The sequence below is a fragment of the Myiozetetes cayanensis genome, unplaced genomic scaffold (assembly GCF_022539395.1).
Source record: "Myiozetetes cayanensis isolate MyiCay16 unplaced genomic scaffold, myiCay2020 scf2-11, whole genome shotgun sequence".
Lineage (NCBI taxonomy): Eukaryota > Metazoa > Chordata > Aves > Passeriformes > Tyrannidae > Myiozetetes > Myiozetetes cayanensis.
In genome coordinates, this window is record NW_026087411.1 from 29,434,153 (window position 1) to 29,448,782 (window position 14,630).

Below are 14,630 nucleotides of genomic sequence, written 5' to 3' on the forward strand. Positions count from 1 at the left end.
GCTAAATGTAACAACTATAACCTTACTTACCAAACAGGTCTGCTTATTTCTATAGTATTACTTTCGGTATGGAGCATTGTCTGTTTGATTCTGCATTCACATCTGCATCTTTCAGTGCCACAGCATCTCACTGTGCAATGCAGTGATCCTTGTTTCCACCTTCCTAACATACTATCTAAGAGAACCAGGATGTAACATCTGACAAGAAGCAACAGGTATGCTTCTGTGCAATCCTCATTCATTTCAAAGACAATTCCTGCCTCAGCTGATACAAGAGCAGTGAGTGTGTGGAGTTCTAAGCAGTACTGCCTGGCACGTTATCTATATGCACTCCTAAGTGACTTTCTCAAAAGAGATGGCAGAGATGGAGCAGGAAAAGAGAGATTTAATGCCAAATTTCTTCACTTGATGCAAATATCAGCCCCCTTGAGTAATAATTTGACATTCCTTAGCAAAGACATGCTCTGCATTTGAAATATTTACCATTCCTTTACTTTTTATAACCTTAAGAAAATTTGGGAGGAATGTGAACTGTTTTGGCTTTTGTCTTCCTATGACGGCAGAGATTTATTTATAGACAGGAACTGCAGGACAGTTCTCACGTGGCTGCTGAAAATTAAAACAACATGTAGAGTTTTGTTATGTTTTGCTTTTATGCCTTTACCGCTACAATCTCTCCCCGCGCTCCCTAAACCCTTGTTATTGTAACCAGAGCCACATTTTGCATTGCTACAATTGCAGGGTTATGTAAATTCCAAAGGCTTTAAAGGAAAGGGCCTGCAGATTATACACAGGGACATAGGGAAGTTGACACAAACAGTTATGCCCAACATCTAGAGAGAGACAAAGGCATTTATAAATTGTTAAGAAACAGGAAGCAAGTCTCAGCCTCAGCATCAACCTGAAGTTTTCTAAACCTTTAGAACTTACTGGTTTCATTTAAATTGACTGTCCTCTCATTTTCAGTGTTGTGATTTGCTAGGGCCAGGAAAATTTCTTTCAGTCACTTCTGAAAATCTTCATGTGTCCTCTCTTGCTTTCCACCAGTGTGTACTAGTTTACCCAGGAGGGCCAACAACAGAAAGTTCTACACATACAAAAATTTTCAGACTTGAGGAACTATATTTTTACAGTCATGATGAAAATGTGCATGTTGAAATGCATTACTTTACCGATGATGACTCTTATACTAAAAAGGAAGTCACAATAGAAGAGAAAAATCATACTCATGAAAATCATCAAGGTAACAAAGAGTATGCTCTTGACCCCTTGCAAGCAGTCTTTATGGCACCTAGAGATGGGAAGAAGTGCGATATGTGTTGCAGATCTGTGCACTTCTGAGTAACAAAACTGTAATGCTGACACTAGGTGTGCACTTCCGTGTGGTCATGGGCAAGCCAATTCATGTTTCTGACTCTGTGCTCTCTAAAAGAAGTATAATAATCCTGACTCAGACTGCACAAGCTCATCTTAGTCTCCAGCGTTTAGACAACTCAGCTAAATGAGAAAAACGTTTAGTCCACTTCTCCAGCCTTGCTTCTGTTTCAGTTCAAATCATGCTTAAACCTCAGACAAAAAACTAGATTACATTAGTCCTGAAGTATGTGGAGGTTTTGCTCAGCATGGTGCACCCCAATCACCAGAGTGTGCTAATGAGAGCTCAGGGAAATTACTGTTTTTTTGAAAAGGTGCAGCCAGAACTCCCCAGCCAATTCAGCTGATACTATAAGAGAGAATGAGACTGTGGTGCCACTCCAATATGCTGTTTTCTATAGCTGTTGAGTTTTCTAGGAAACCTTAAACTTACTTCAGTGGACACAAATAAAAAGGGAAAAAAAAAAAAAAAGAGCAGCGCTTGTCTGGTACAGAGCCAATCGTGGTAAGTGGGGAAGAAAATGAAGAAGCACTGGCTCACACTTTGCAACCAGGTAGATCAGTGCCAAGCCAACATAAGAGGAGCATTCCTAGCAATTCCCAAGCTGTGATATTTTAAAAACAATCACTGCAGTGCAAAAAGATGCCTTCAGTAGTGTACAATAATTCCTACTTCCCTGGTAGTTACTGCCACTGCACAGGTGGCAATAGATATTATCATTATAAAAAGGTAGCTGCTTAAATCTTATTATGGAAGACAAGACTCATTTCTGAAGGTGCAGCTATACAAGATGCTTCCACAGTTCAGAAGTTTCTGCCAGTTTGTCATTTGTGTTTATTTACTTGGAGCCAGAAACTGCCCTTTGGAGCTCTGATCCTGACCATCACTGTGACCTTGGTCAAGTGACAGTGCCTTTGCACCCACAACTCTTTTTGAAGTCAACTGCTGATATGGATGCTCACCAATTCTGGGAAAAAAAAAAAAAAAAAAAGCCCTACAGGCCAAAGCCAAAAATCTGAGCTGAGGTGTTTTGGTAACATCATAAATTATATAAACTTTCAACACAAAAACTGAAGCATTAACAGATAAGAAATATTTTTGTAAATGTGGTCTTGTATCAGTATAACACAATTGTACCAGTATAACACAACTCCCAGACACAGAATGGGAAAGTCCAAGAGACCACCTATATTAACATTTTTTTGGAAGAGGATAGTTTATTCAGTGTCTGTGTTGAGTCAGAAACAAGTATAAGACATAGAGAATATACATATGACATAGAGAAACTACAATTCAAAGATATATTAGACTGTGTCCCATTCTTAGCATACCTAATTATAAGTATCTGAGAATGTGCATATAACTGAACACGATAAAGTACTGACCCAAACTGTTACTTTATTTCATAGATTATGTTTTCTAATAGTCCAAACTCTTGAATTCTCTCTTCAGAGATTACTAGTTTAGTGCTCAAAAGCACTGTGGAACACAGAGAAGAAACTCTTATAATATCATATTCCTCAGATTTTGGTCTTAAACCTAAATCAGAATTGACACACACCTCTAAATGATCAGCACTGCTTTGTATAGCCTTTGGTATCTTATCCAAGTGTTAAGCAAGATGGAGTTTGCTTAACTTTTGGGACCTGTGAAGTTTGCAGCCTGTAATTAATTATTGGCCAAACCAGCAGCAAAGCTCCTACCTACAACTCATTAGTTTCCTTGAGTTGACAAAGCCCTTCCAATAGATACTGCTTGGCTCAGCATAATTAGCAAAGCAAGCAGGACAAGAGGCCATTTAGTCACCTCTGACATATTTTACAGTAGAGAGCTTCCAATAGCTGACACAGGTCAAGCAAGGCAAAAAAAAAATCATAAAATACTAATAAATATAACCACACAGACTTTTGACACATCAGACAGATCAAATAAAGTATAAGTCTAACAAAATTCTCCTACTGATTCTAAATGGCAGTAAGAAAATGAAAGGCCTGTGTTGGCCCAGTGGTTCAATGTGGTCAGGTCTAATAAGGCCCATATCAGATCCTTGGGCCTATGACTATGACACTCCTCTCCCAGATAAAGAAAGGAGGACAAAAGAAATGAACAGATGTAAATATATGGATAGAAGGTACTTAGTAAAAAAACTGGAAACCAAACCAAACTGAAAAAACACCTCCCATAAGCAGGAGTAGAATAGAATAGAAATAGAATTAGAACAGTTCATTTGGAAGGCACCTCCAGTGATCTGCTAGTCCAACTGCCTGATTGCTTTAATGCTCTCTAATGACACAACACAGGTGAGATGCAAAAGGCATCTCTCTCCCTGCTGCAATCAGCTACACCCAAAAATATCTGGAGGGAAAATGACATCTGACACAGCCATGGTAAAAATGACCCAAACTAAGAAGTGGCAACTCTGAGGGTGTGGGAAAGTCTGCAAACAAATCACTGGGTGTGTCAGATACACAGACGCTAATATAATGCAGTGATTACTATGTCTCTGCTCAGTGAATATGTAAAAGTGGGCTTGGTGTTTCAAGAGCCATGCACAATGACCGATGAACAACTTCCAGCCTGAGTGCATTTGCCTGGGAGCAGTACAACATTTGCTGTGACTCTGAAGCTTCATGGAATGCTCAGATATATCTGAAGCCCAGAAATGCTAAACAAACCCAGCATGGCATCTTATTCTACATGGAGACTTTTTAGACTGCTTCTAAGTATCACAGAACTGGGAAAACTGCTTCTACAACACCGGTGAGTGAATTTCTCCATGAGCTTCACTGAGGCTACAGGGCTCATTATTCCCCACCCTGTTAGTGTCACAAGATGCAGTGCATAAGATCCACATTAAATAGCAGAATGCAGCCCTAGAAACAAGCCTCCAAAATGCTAGTAACAAGCTTTAAAATTCCAAAGGCAACAAATATAGGAACCTAGACAACTCATGGATTTAGGGTCACAGAGATGGAACATGAAATCTAGAAAATAAAGCTTATACATCCATGCAGGCTGGGCCACTCCTTTACAAGCAAGCAAATAGATAGATAGAGAGATAGATAGATAGATAGAGAGATAGATAGATAGATAGATAGATAGATAGATAGATAGATAACACACTGGAAAGCACAAACCTCAAGTTAATGTCTGGGGTCAGCCAGCAGAAGCAAGTCCAGGATTAACAATAGAAGAATTCCTAATGGAAGTCAGAGAGTTTTTCCCATTTCTCTTGGAGGTGTTGCCCCCCAGTCTGGCACCAAACTGCCCAGCTCCCTCCAGCTTCTTTGTGAATTGTTTACTCCTGAAGGAGCTAAAAAATCCCAAGAGACCATGACCAATGAGGGCTCAAAGAAAAAACGACAGATGCCTATCTCTCCCCTTCCCTGTGTAACCACTTAGCATTAAGTACCCAGAATTGAACACAGCCTTCCTAGCGTTGTTTCATCATAGCTCAGAGACATGTTTCCTCAGTAGGCTGTTTGGATAAAAGACATAAGGCAACATCCCTGAAAGAAAAGGCAAAACACAGAGAGGACTCTTTTGCCATGTGCTTCCATTTTAATTTGCTGCACTCCCACGTGTCACCAGAGCCTGTAGGGTGGTCAATTGGATTCTGGGTCATGTGCATGCATGGCCGTATAAGACTACAAGGTCATCACATCTTGTTTGCTACAATCACAGGCAACTGTGTCATGTGTCATATGACATGACTACATGTGATGTGCAGTCCAGCAGACTCCACAGCACATTTATTCCGATACTGTCACATATTAACATGAGCCTTTTCAAGTGACCAGTGGGAAACAATTAGATAAGTTTTCCAGCCTGAAGTGAGGCAGCCATTTTCATTCTTCATTTAAAGCAGGTGACAGTGACAAATCAGGTATTTCGTCGTAAAAACGTGTAATATCATCTCCCTGGCCTCTGATATCTGATTCTAGAGATCATAATTTAGTCCAATCTGTGGATAAAAATACAGAAAGCTACAGATATTTTTTATATATGTCAAAATGAGGAAAAAAAATTGTATGTATGTAATCTGAATTGTATGTTGATATATCTTGCAGAAATCAAGGCCAGTAATTGAAATCTGACACTCAAACTAATGAAGTGGCATTTTTACACTGCCTTTTAACAAAAATACAGTAATATCATAAGAAAGTGTTAATATATTATGATAGCTTGTATTTACAGCTAGTATTTTCTTAGATAAGGCTCCCGTTTCACAGTAGATTAGCTACACTAACAGATGTGTAAATGAGAAAGAGCATGGGCCACTGGAGATGTCCCAATAGATATGAACATAATAAACATCACCACTGAAAATAAGCAGGGAATGAGGCAGTGAGGAGTTGCTTGCTAAATTTTGCCTCTGATTAAACATAAAATTTGTCATGAAGGGCACAGTAGGACATTTATAGCTTAACACATCTCCCCCAGCAGGTACATGAAGCTATTCTAGATAAGCCCAGACACAGCTGGAAAACAATTCATGGGTCCCGCAAGGAAAATTTCCCCTAGTCAGAAAATGCATCTGTTTTTCTCCCTATAACTTTGTAATGGTGAGTGCCAAAGACTTTGTAACATTCACACAGACTGCTTGAATCCTGCTGATGATAAAAGGCTAAGGTCAAGCTTTGTACTTCTGTCATTGGCAACACATTTCAGGACCTCTACAACAGAGCCAGAGAGATTCACTCATTGGGATGCCTGACCCACAGGGCAGTGAAAGTATGAAACAAGCAATGAGGGCAAGTTCATATCTCAGTAGGGCACAGTTGGAAGACAGTTCATATTGGCAGGACCCTCACATGGTTATTACTCTATCCCTGCATAACAGTGCAGGAGGATGCTGACAGATCAGAGCACAGGCGAGAACAAAACCAACCGTCTCTCTGTGCACTCAGTTAGAAACAGTTTAATTGGTTCCCGCTGTATACACGGCTGCAAAAGTAGCAAAGGACTGAAGTCTCCTCATGTTTGGTCAAGATCTTGCTTTCTTTCATCTGTTGTGCACATGCTGATGGGGGTCGCCTGCCTGGAGGGGGTCAGGATTCTGCCAAAGGGATTTAAGCAAGGTACTCACAGTCCAGGAATCCCAGCCTAATGGTCACTGAGTCAGTGAGAAAACCAAGACTGTCTGCACTAGTGGATGGCTCCATTCCTGATAACATTTGTAAGGAAGAATGATATCCTGGCAAACCCTCTCCACAGATGTGTGCTGTTTTATCTAACAAATAAACCCATTCAGCCTAGTAGGGCAGTTCTCTTACAATCTGCATCAGCAGTACCTGAGTTCCACACTCTCAGTACAGGCAAAAACCTAAATGAAGGGTGGAGAGTAGGAGCAAGAAGAATGGGACTTGTAACTATAGGCTCTGGGAAGTAAAAACACAGGTATGGGGGAGAAAGTAAGAAAGGGGAGAAGTATCCACTCTGTAGTAAGGTGATGTACTTGCATTCTGGGAGAAATATGATTTTGGTGAATATATGGCTTGTCTACCAGGCAGGAGGCTAAATGCAACATAATGATAAAGATGTTTTTATATATTTTAGTTTAATTGCTGTGGCAATACTTGAGAGGATATAAAGCTACCTGAAAAAAAATGGGTCTCTAACCTATCTGCAGTGTGAGTACTTACATGATAGTACAGACTCTGATAAGTCTGCAAGCATCTGAGAAATCTGTGCCTTTGTTTCCCAAAATGCCAAATCCATTAATGTTGATAAAGTGCTTGGAATTTTCCAAAGGAAAACACTGAATGCAAAGAATAAATTACTAACTTTATCTTCCACACATCCATGACTTATCCTCACATATTTATACAGTATATGATTGCAGACAATAAAATATTCTCATAATTTAATTCTTAGTGGGTGAATAGAAACAGTCCATTGACATTGACTCAGCTCTATCAGAAACAATCAACCTAATGGTCATAAAATACCCACAGCATTTAGGGTTTGATCTTAAACCAGTGTAAAGTACAGAATTTGCTGTATTGTAGGCTGATGATGTATTGATTACATGTTTTTAGAGGGACTGGACTGTTGTAAAATACTTGGGGAGAAAAAATAGCTTCATGTTAGAGGGAAATCACATTACAGCTCTAGAAGAGTCCAGGAAACTTCTACGTACAGATCAGCAGAAACAAAGATACTTGTACAGTTCCACAGTTGTTTCATTCCTTCTTGAAAAGGTTGTTCGCTTCGACCTGACAAGGCAAGGAGCAGAATTGGCAGGCTGATGCAGAACAACATGGAATTCCCACGTATTTCTGTCACAGCCTTCTGGAGGTTTGAAAGAAAACAGATGGCAGTCAGTACAGGACCAAGAGCGTGCAAAGAGATTAATGATTTTTCAAGACCAGCATGAAACATTTTAAAATAGTCTAAATTTTTTTATTTTTAAAGCACAGAGCTTTCCTGGAAAATGGAAGAACCAAAATATTTGTTAGTTATGAAAATATCAGCAATAATCATACTATTAATGAGTAAGCCTGTTATAAATGTTTAGATTTAGAGAAATATTTAAATGCAAAAGAAAATACAAAACATTTCCAAAAAATAACTGGAGGGGGCTAGCAAATTAAATCTTTTCCACAAAAAAGATGTGGAAAATTGTAATCCACTTTTCAACCACTGGACGAGGAGAGATGCTGATCCCTTTTTTCAATATCCAGGAGACAGAGACAACGCTAAAAAAAAAGCTATAGTTTCTTCACATGTATTCTTGATACTTAACTCCAAAATGTGAATAAGTTTCCAGAGGTTTGTGATGCAACTGGTCAGGTTTTTCAGCCCACATTTTACATATATGACTGTTTCTACCCTGCAGAATAGCTGAAACATTAGAGGATTTCCACAGTATTTTCTTTCTCAAATACCACAGGAATATAAAAGTTACTAAAAAGAGTCAGAAGTCCATCTAAAACAGTACCCTATCTCCAAGTAATGGTCAGCTGCAGATGGTTAGAGAAAGGATATAAAAATACCAAATATAGTCTAATCCTACTCCTCCTCAATCTTTTTAATTGTTCAAGACTTGGAGATGGGAGTACAGCCAGATTATCATGTTTAATAGCTACCAGCAGACCTGTCCTCCAAGATTTTTCATTTCTTACCACATTTCTTCCTTCCTCTTGTCTTAAGAGAAGAGAATATTGCCATGTGATATTAAACCCTTGAAATGTATTCTTGCATGACTTCTTCACAATAAATCCAACCTGGATTGTGCTCGTTGGGAGAAATGTTCCTTCTCCTTTGTGTGTGTGTGTGTGTGTTTGTGTATTTAGTTTATGAAAATCTCCTGAGAACACATCTTCAGATCAGATCTTAAGAAGTTAAATTGGCCCTGACCACACTATTTAAAGACGAACAGGGGACAGTGAAAGTTTCTATCTCTTAGGACTTCAGAGCTCAGTAATTCAATTCTTTAAAAACATTGCCCCTCCAACACGCAAACAAATGCAAAGCCCCCCAAATCACTGCCTTGAATAATAAAAGCGGTATCAGTAAAAATGAGTCCTTGTTTATGCCTCCTTTGAAAAAGAAATACACCAAGGAGACAGAAGAGAGTTGTTGGGTCTCACAAATCAGCTTTGTCCCCAATTCAAAGAAGACTGGGCTGGCACATACATTGCCTGGATTTAAGTCATCTTGGGACAAAGTGAAGAGAAAAATACTCTTCAGCAAAAGCAAATATGAACTTAAAAGCTCATGAGTAGAAATATCAACTACAGTGATTATTACTGGGAAGTCAGAAAGTAATTGTTATTCAGGGTAGAAGCCTCTCTTGCTGCCAAAGTTTTTCTCAGTTACTCAAGGTTACCTCTAATTCCATTTTCACGCAGTCTAAACACATCCTTCTGATCTCCCAGTCCCACTCCTTGAATTACAGCAAGCCTTCTGATCTCCTCCTTTTGTTATCTACTTTCTTCTTTCTACCTTGATCTTTAATTTCTAACTCCAGAGAAATCTTATAACTGGTATAAGCCTGCCATACTCTCAGAATAACTCTTTTACTAAATCCAAAACCCCCAAGCCTTTCCTGGTCAGATTTGTTACTCCATGTTGTCCCAAGTCTAGAAAACGTCTACTATTAGAAGACATTATCTGATACCATAGAGATCCACCAGAGAGACCAAAATCTCAAGCGTTGAAATACCATGTGGAAAACTGAAAATATAAATCTAACACGGATCATGAATTTGGGGCAGCAAACAAACCAGACACAAAGCCTCAGGGAGGGAAAAGCCTGCTTGAGCATTATCAAGTACACATTTAACACACAGCACCAAGACAGCTTGAGGCTACACTACCAATAGCACTGCTCAGGGTCTGATGTATTCATGGGCATATGGCTATATAGTTCTCAGCAAATCAAAGCTGGATACATTCTGGACATGTCAAGAAAAACAGAACGTGAGTACAGGACTGACATAGCAAAGGTCATGGGAGCTTCCGGCAACATGGGACACATTCCTCTGTGACTTCTACTGCTGTAAAACAGCAGTAGCTCCACTGACCTTCAGAGAGCTACACTGCTGTAAAAAGTATGTGAGAAAAATCAAATGCACTGTGTGTAGATTTGCTATAGCCGTCGGCCAGCATTTCAGAAAGAGCTTATAATTTTGGCTGTCTCAACTTTTGAGTGTCTTGGTGTCTTGAAAGACACTAAAAATAAAGAGCCAAAATTACAGATTACTTTGCACAATTTGGGCCTCTGTTTCTCTGATGCTACTTGGACTTATTTACAATTGAAGCATGAAATAAGTTTCTTGAACAATACAGAGGTACAGAAAACTTTGACTAGTACAGATGAGAGAAGACTTGTACTCTCTGTGTCTCACTCAGGTCACTCACTATCAGTATGAAGACACTGGGCTAAATCCTCAGCTAGAACATATTTGTGAAAGCTACACTGGAGCCTTGATGCCTATTTTCAGTGGCTGAGAATCCAACCCAATAAATCCCATGTAAATAATTTACAAAGCGTCATGAAATTTAATACCTACACAAAGCTTGGAAGATAAGAAGTCCTCTGCCTGATAATGACTCAGAGTTGTGCCAAACAGAAGTAACTCCACTGTTAAGTGGAATTGCAGAAATATGAGAAATTAATCAGACCAACTGCATGTTAATATATATACTGAAAACTACCACTTTTCTGCACGTGCCTCAGTTTAAAGGAGTGTGATATTAGGAAGAAAAACTGGTAAACAGAAAAGCCACATAAGACACCACTGTCAATAACCAACAAAACAAAAAGCATGGGAAAATCATGTAAACTCTTTCATCCAATGAAAATCAGAGCAGTCAGCTTTCTTTTAATTTAGGAACATGCTGTGCTTGCCTTGGGGCTGCAGGGGCAGGGAAGGGAAAGAGGGTCAGTTCTCCATAGGACTGACCCAGGTTTGAAAATTCACAGCAATTAAAGTGCTGAAAGCCAAACCTCCCACACATCCTTCCCCTAAGTGTCAGGAAACAGTGTCCCCTGGTTGCTCAATCTCTAAGTCAGATGTCTGGCCTGGAGGGACTAGATGGGTTTCTGGGATTCCATTGGACCCTGGGGGAATTTTATGTCAACTAAAGCAGATGGAGTGAAACCAAACTATGTGGGAGATGCCTTCAAGATGCTGCTCAGCTCTTGCTGAGCTTCCCTGCCAATGAAGTACAGTCAGTGCACATCATGGATAGTGGACTTTGGGAGAAAACTTTTTGTGACTGATTTCAAGATGAACAGAATTACACATAAGGAGCACAGCTAAAACCAACAGCAGTGATAGCAGCAGACAAGTGATACAGTGTTGTAAAGCCACTAGGATATCCAGGGAATTTGCTTACTCAGCTCTGTGAAACCATGAGACTACACTTCATAACACATAATATAGACTTTTAAAACCTCAGGGTTGCACTGTGACTGTCATAAGCTCCAACAGTGAAAAGCTGCCTGCCTTGTCCATATTGTGTTTGTTTCTCTTGCTTCCAGGGTCAGTGTCCACCAGTAGTAGAACTAGCAATTTCCTGGCTGGTATAACCTCATCCAAACTCTGATGAGAGGTGCTGAGAGAAAACCCATGCATTCTCATTAGAACTAAATTTATCTCCTGCCAGATCAATATCTCCTTCCCCATTTCTCCTCCCATCCTTCCACTCAGTGTGCAACTTTCCTGTTGAAACACAACAGCCCACAAGGAATTTCCAGACTTGCAAACCCCTGCAGGTAGTGTTGCTTACTTAGTGGGATGCTGAGCTGGAGGACAGAGAGAGGACTAATAAGACAGAAGAGAAACAGTCAGATTAGAACACCCCAAACATGGAATTATCTCCTCCTTAGCTCCTTTTCTCACCCCCTCATCTTTCAGCCATTCTTTACATATTCAGCCTGTATTGCCCAATGCACTTCATACAGACCAACTGCTGAACCAGATAAAAAGTGTTTGTGGCTCCCAGACACTTGTCTTGGCTGTGACAGCTCTCAAGTTCTTATTGGGGCATATAGGTTTCTAACAAGTTACTACATTTCTTAAGGATTTTTCTTTAGTTTTACATTTCCAGTCAATATTGTTAAGAAAATAAAGCAGGTTCTTCAAAAGGAATTGCTAGGCTACTGGAAACAAAATCTGACAAGAAATAAATTGGGGAGAGGAAAATAATTGTAATATGTCACCGTAAAGCAGCTCAGATCCCAATACGATTCCGTCCAAGTCTGGAGACTACACTTCCAAAGTACATCCCTGCAGGATGTGCATTTGAGAACACATGCTCCCTTACACCATGCAGTCAATGCAGTTGTTTTTTCTCCTATTCATGCTTGGCATGGCATGGCATGGCATGGCATCTTTTAGGGGGGATTAGACCTTGAACATCTGCCTTCATTACATTAGCCAGCACAGCCGTTACATCAACCCGCAGTTACTTTCAGCACAGCTAACTACACTTGCTCAATTTCATTTTGCAGAGTAAAACTCCCTCCTCCCAGTCCTCGCTTTTCCTCCTTTACTTCCTTCTCCCTGCCCCAACAACCACTCTGCCACCCTGAAAAGGAAAAGTATCCGCAGACTTACTCCATTACCAGAACAGCTCAATGCAGGGAACCTTGACTTGCAGCCTTTCTTGTGAGAGCTTGTTGGCTGGAGCCAATTGCTAACAGCATGGTGCATTGTGCTGTGCAATTCACATGGTTCCTGCTCCTCAGCCCAGCTTTGTGTTTATGCTCAAGGGCATCATCTCTCCTTCCAGCAACTGCACAGGCCAACAATGCTCCTGCTGGCAAAGAGCTTGCTACAATTACAAGTGCTTGCTAAGTATGTCAGCTTCACACAGGAGGCATCAAACTGTTCCACACACTTGGGGAAGCAAGCTGTTTCTGTCATGGATCCCATTACAGAAGATGTCAATGAAGATGACAGCTATGGAGGAAGCTGTCCCCAGAACTGCTCCCATCTCTGCTTGAGGAATGGAGAAGGCACATCCAGGTGTGAGGTGGGGGAGATAAGGTTAATTAAATGAATGCAGCACAGAATTTTGTTGGAAATAAATACAGCTGTATGCTCCACTGAAAACAACACCTACTTATAGAGTAGGTTTGGGAATCTCTGGACTGTTGAGGTTTTAAAAACATTACTAAGAATTTTTACTTGGGACCTGGACTATGTGTCTGTATCAGTACCTCTGAAAGTTTTACACAGGGAGATTCTTCTTGTGGTAGCTGACCTTTTCATGTATGACCCTGTTACAGCAAAGTTTTGGATGTGAGAGACACCTCTCCTCTATGGAAGCAGTGGGTTCTTTGGAAAGCCCTTAGTATCAAGTGAGATACTAAGGCTCAAGGTGATAAATTTGTCAGATTTAAGCAAGTGAATCCCCATACTTGTGTTAGGATGTGTTACTATCAGTAGCCTTGCACACAGAGTGGGATAGGACTTCATTGTCAGGGGCCAGAAAATTGCCCATCATCCTCAAAAGGAAAGATGAACTGCTTGCTGCACAGTATGGCAGGGGATTAAAGAGTTAAAAAAAAGAAATCTCACATCGTAGAGTTGCCTAAGGAAGTTGGGTTTTGCCTAAGGCTTATCTGGGATTTTGCTTTCCTGCTACCAGAACATGAACTAGCTGCATTTCAATTAGTTTCACAGGCTTCCAAAGATACGACCTTCCCCTTCTCCCTCTCCTTAGACCTCTCTCATCCCCTGTCACCTCCATCCACGTACACATGCAGTGCAAATGCCTGCACCGTCAGCCCCTCTGCATACCTTTGGGAGATGCAATCAAGCTAAACCTGAATCCTGTATGCTGCCAAGCTGGCTTCAGGATATTTCAGAGAAGGGAAAAAAAAAAAAAAAAAAAAAAAAAAAAAAAAAAAAAAAGAAGCCATACTTGCAAGGATTTGTTCTTGAAAACAAGCAAAAACTTGAAAAGATTTTCTGCAGCAGCTGCACTTACACTGTAGTATCCGTGTCTCTGTGTGGATCCTCTCTCTTCTGCAGTCCCGTAATCCACATAGAAGTGCCTGTGCTGCTCCTCTCTCTGGCACTGCTGTTGTAGTGAGACTGGAACTGCTGCTGTTTTCACTTTCAGACCAGCCTCTCTCTCCAAATCCTCTGACGTCAGACAGCCTGTAAGAGATATTTATGGAATGAACAATCTAAAAGTTTCTCTAGGTAGAGTTCAGACTGCAGTTTTGGAGGGGGGTGTCTGTAATTTTTACACTCTTGGATAGAAAACCCCTCCCAGGGGGGTCAGGGAGGAAACAGTTGGGAACTACAGATGTGGTTGTATAAGTCCTAGGCAAAAGACAATCTCTGTACTTTTCTGTCCATGATATATTATATCCACACCCAAGATGTAACTATCTGTCATGTAAGTCCCCATTTGGAAAGTGGTTTTCCAGTCTCTCAGCTGTGTCTAAAGAGGGTTTGAATCAGGCCTGCCATAGAGGTCTCTTACAGACACACTCCTAGCCCACAGCCCCCTGCTGTGTCCAGACTTTGACTGGATTTAACTAAAACAGGAGTGAAACAGCATCTTGGCCACATCCTGCTTCATTTTGCACTAACCCCTTCCAGCTGGAATGTTTTCCCAGGCATGTGGGCCATCTTCCCTCCTAACTTCAAAATACCTTTTAGAAGTGTCTCATCTTAGATGAATACCAGCTCAGAAAATTAATTTGATCTTTGGTCTCTATTATGCTCTGCCTATTTGCATTTCTCTTTCTATAGTTTCTTTGCTACTGTACAGTATGACACCT

At 40.5% G+C, this 14,630-nt stretch overlaps 1 protein-coding gene across 1 annotated transcript in view; it reads right to left on the minus strand.

The window, feature by feature from the left end:
* Window positions 1–13,932, minus strand: part of DAAM2 (dishevelled associated activator of morphogenesis 2) — a 201,005-nt gene extending 187,073 nt beyond the window's left edge. Inside the window, exon 1 of the mRNA XM_050314848.1 lies at window positions 13,826–13,932. The gene's annotated coding sequence lies outside the window, so the exon portion shown is untranslated. The remainder of the gene's footprint in view (window positions 1–13,825) is intronic.
* Between the last annotated feature and the right edge of the window lie 698 nt (window positions 13,933–14,630).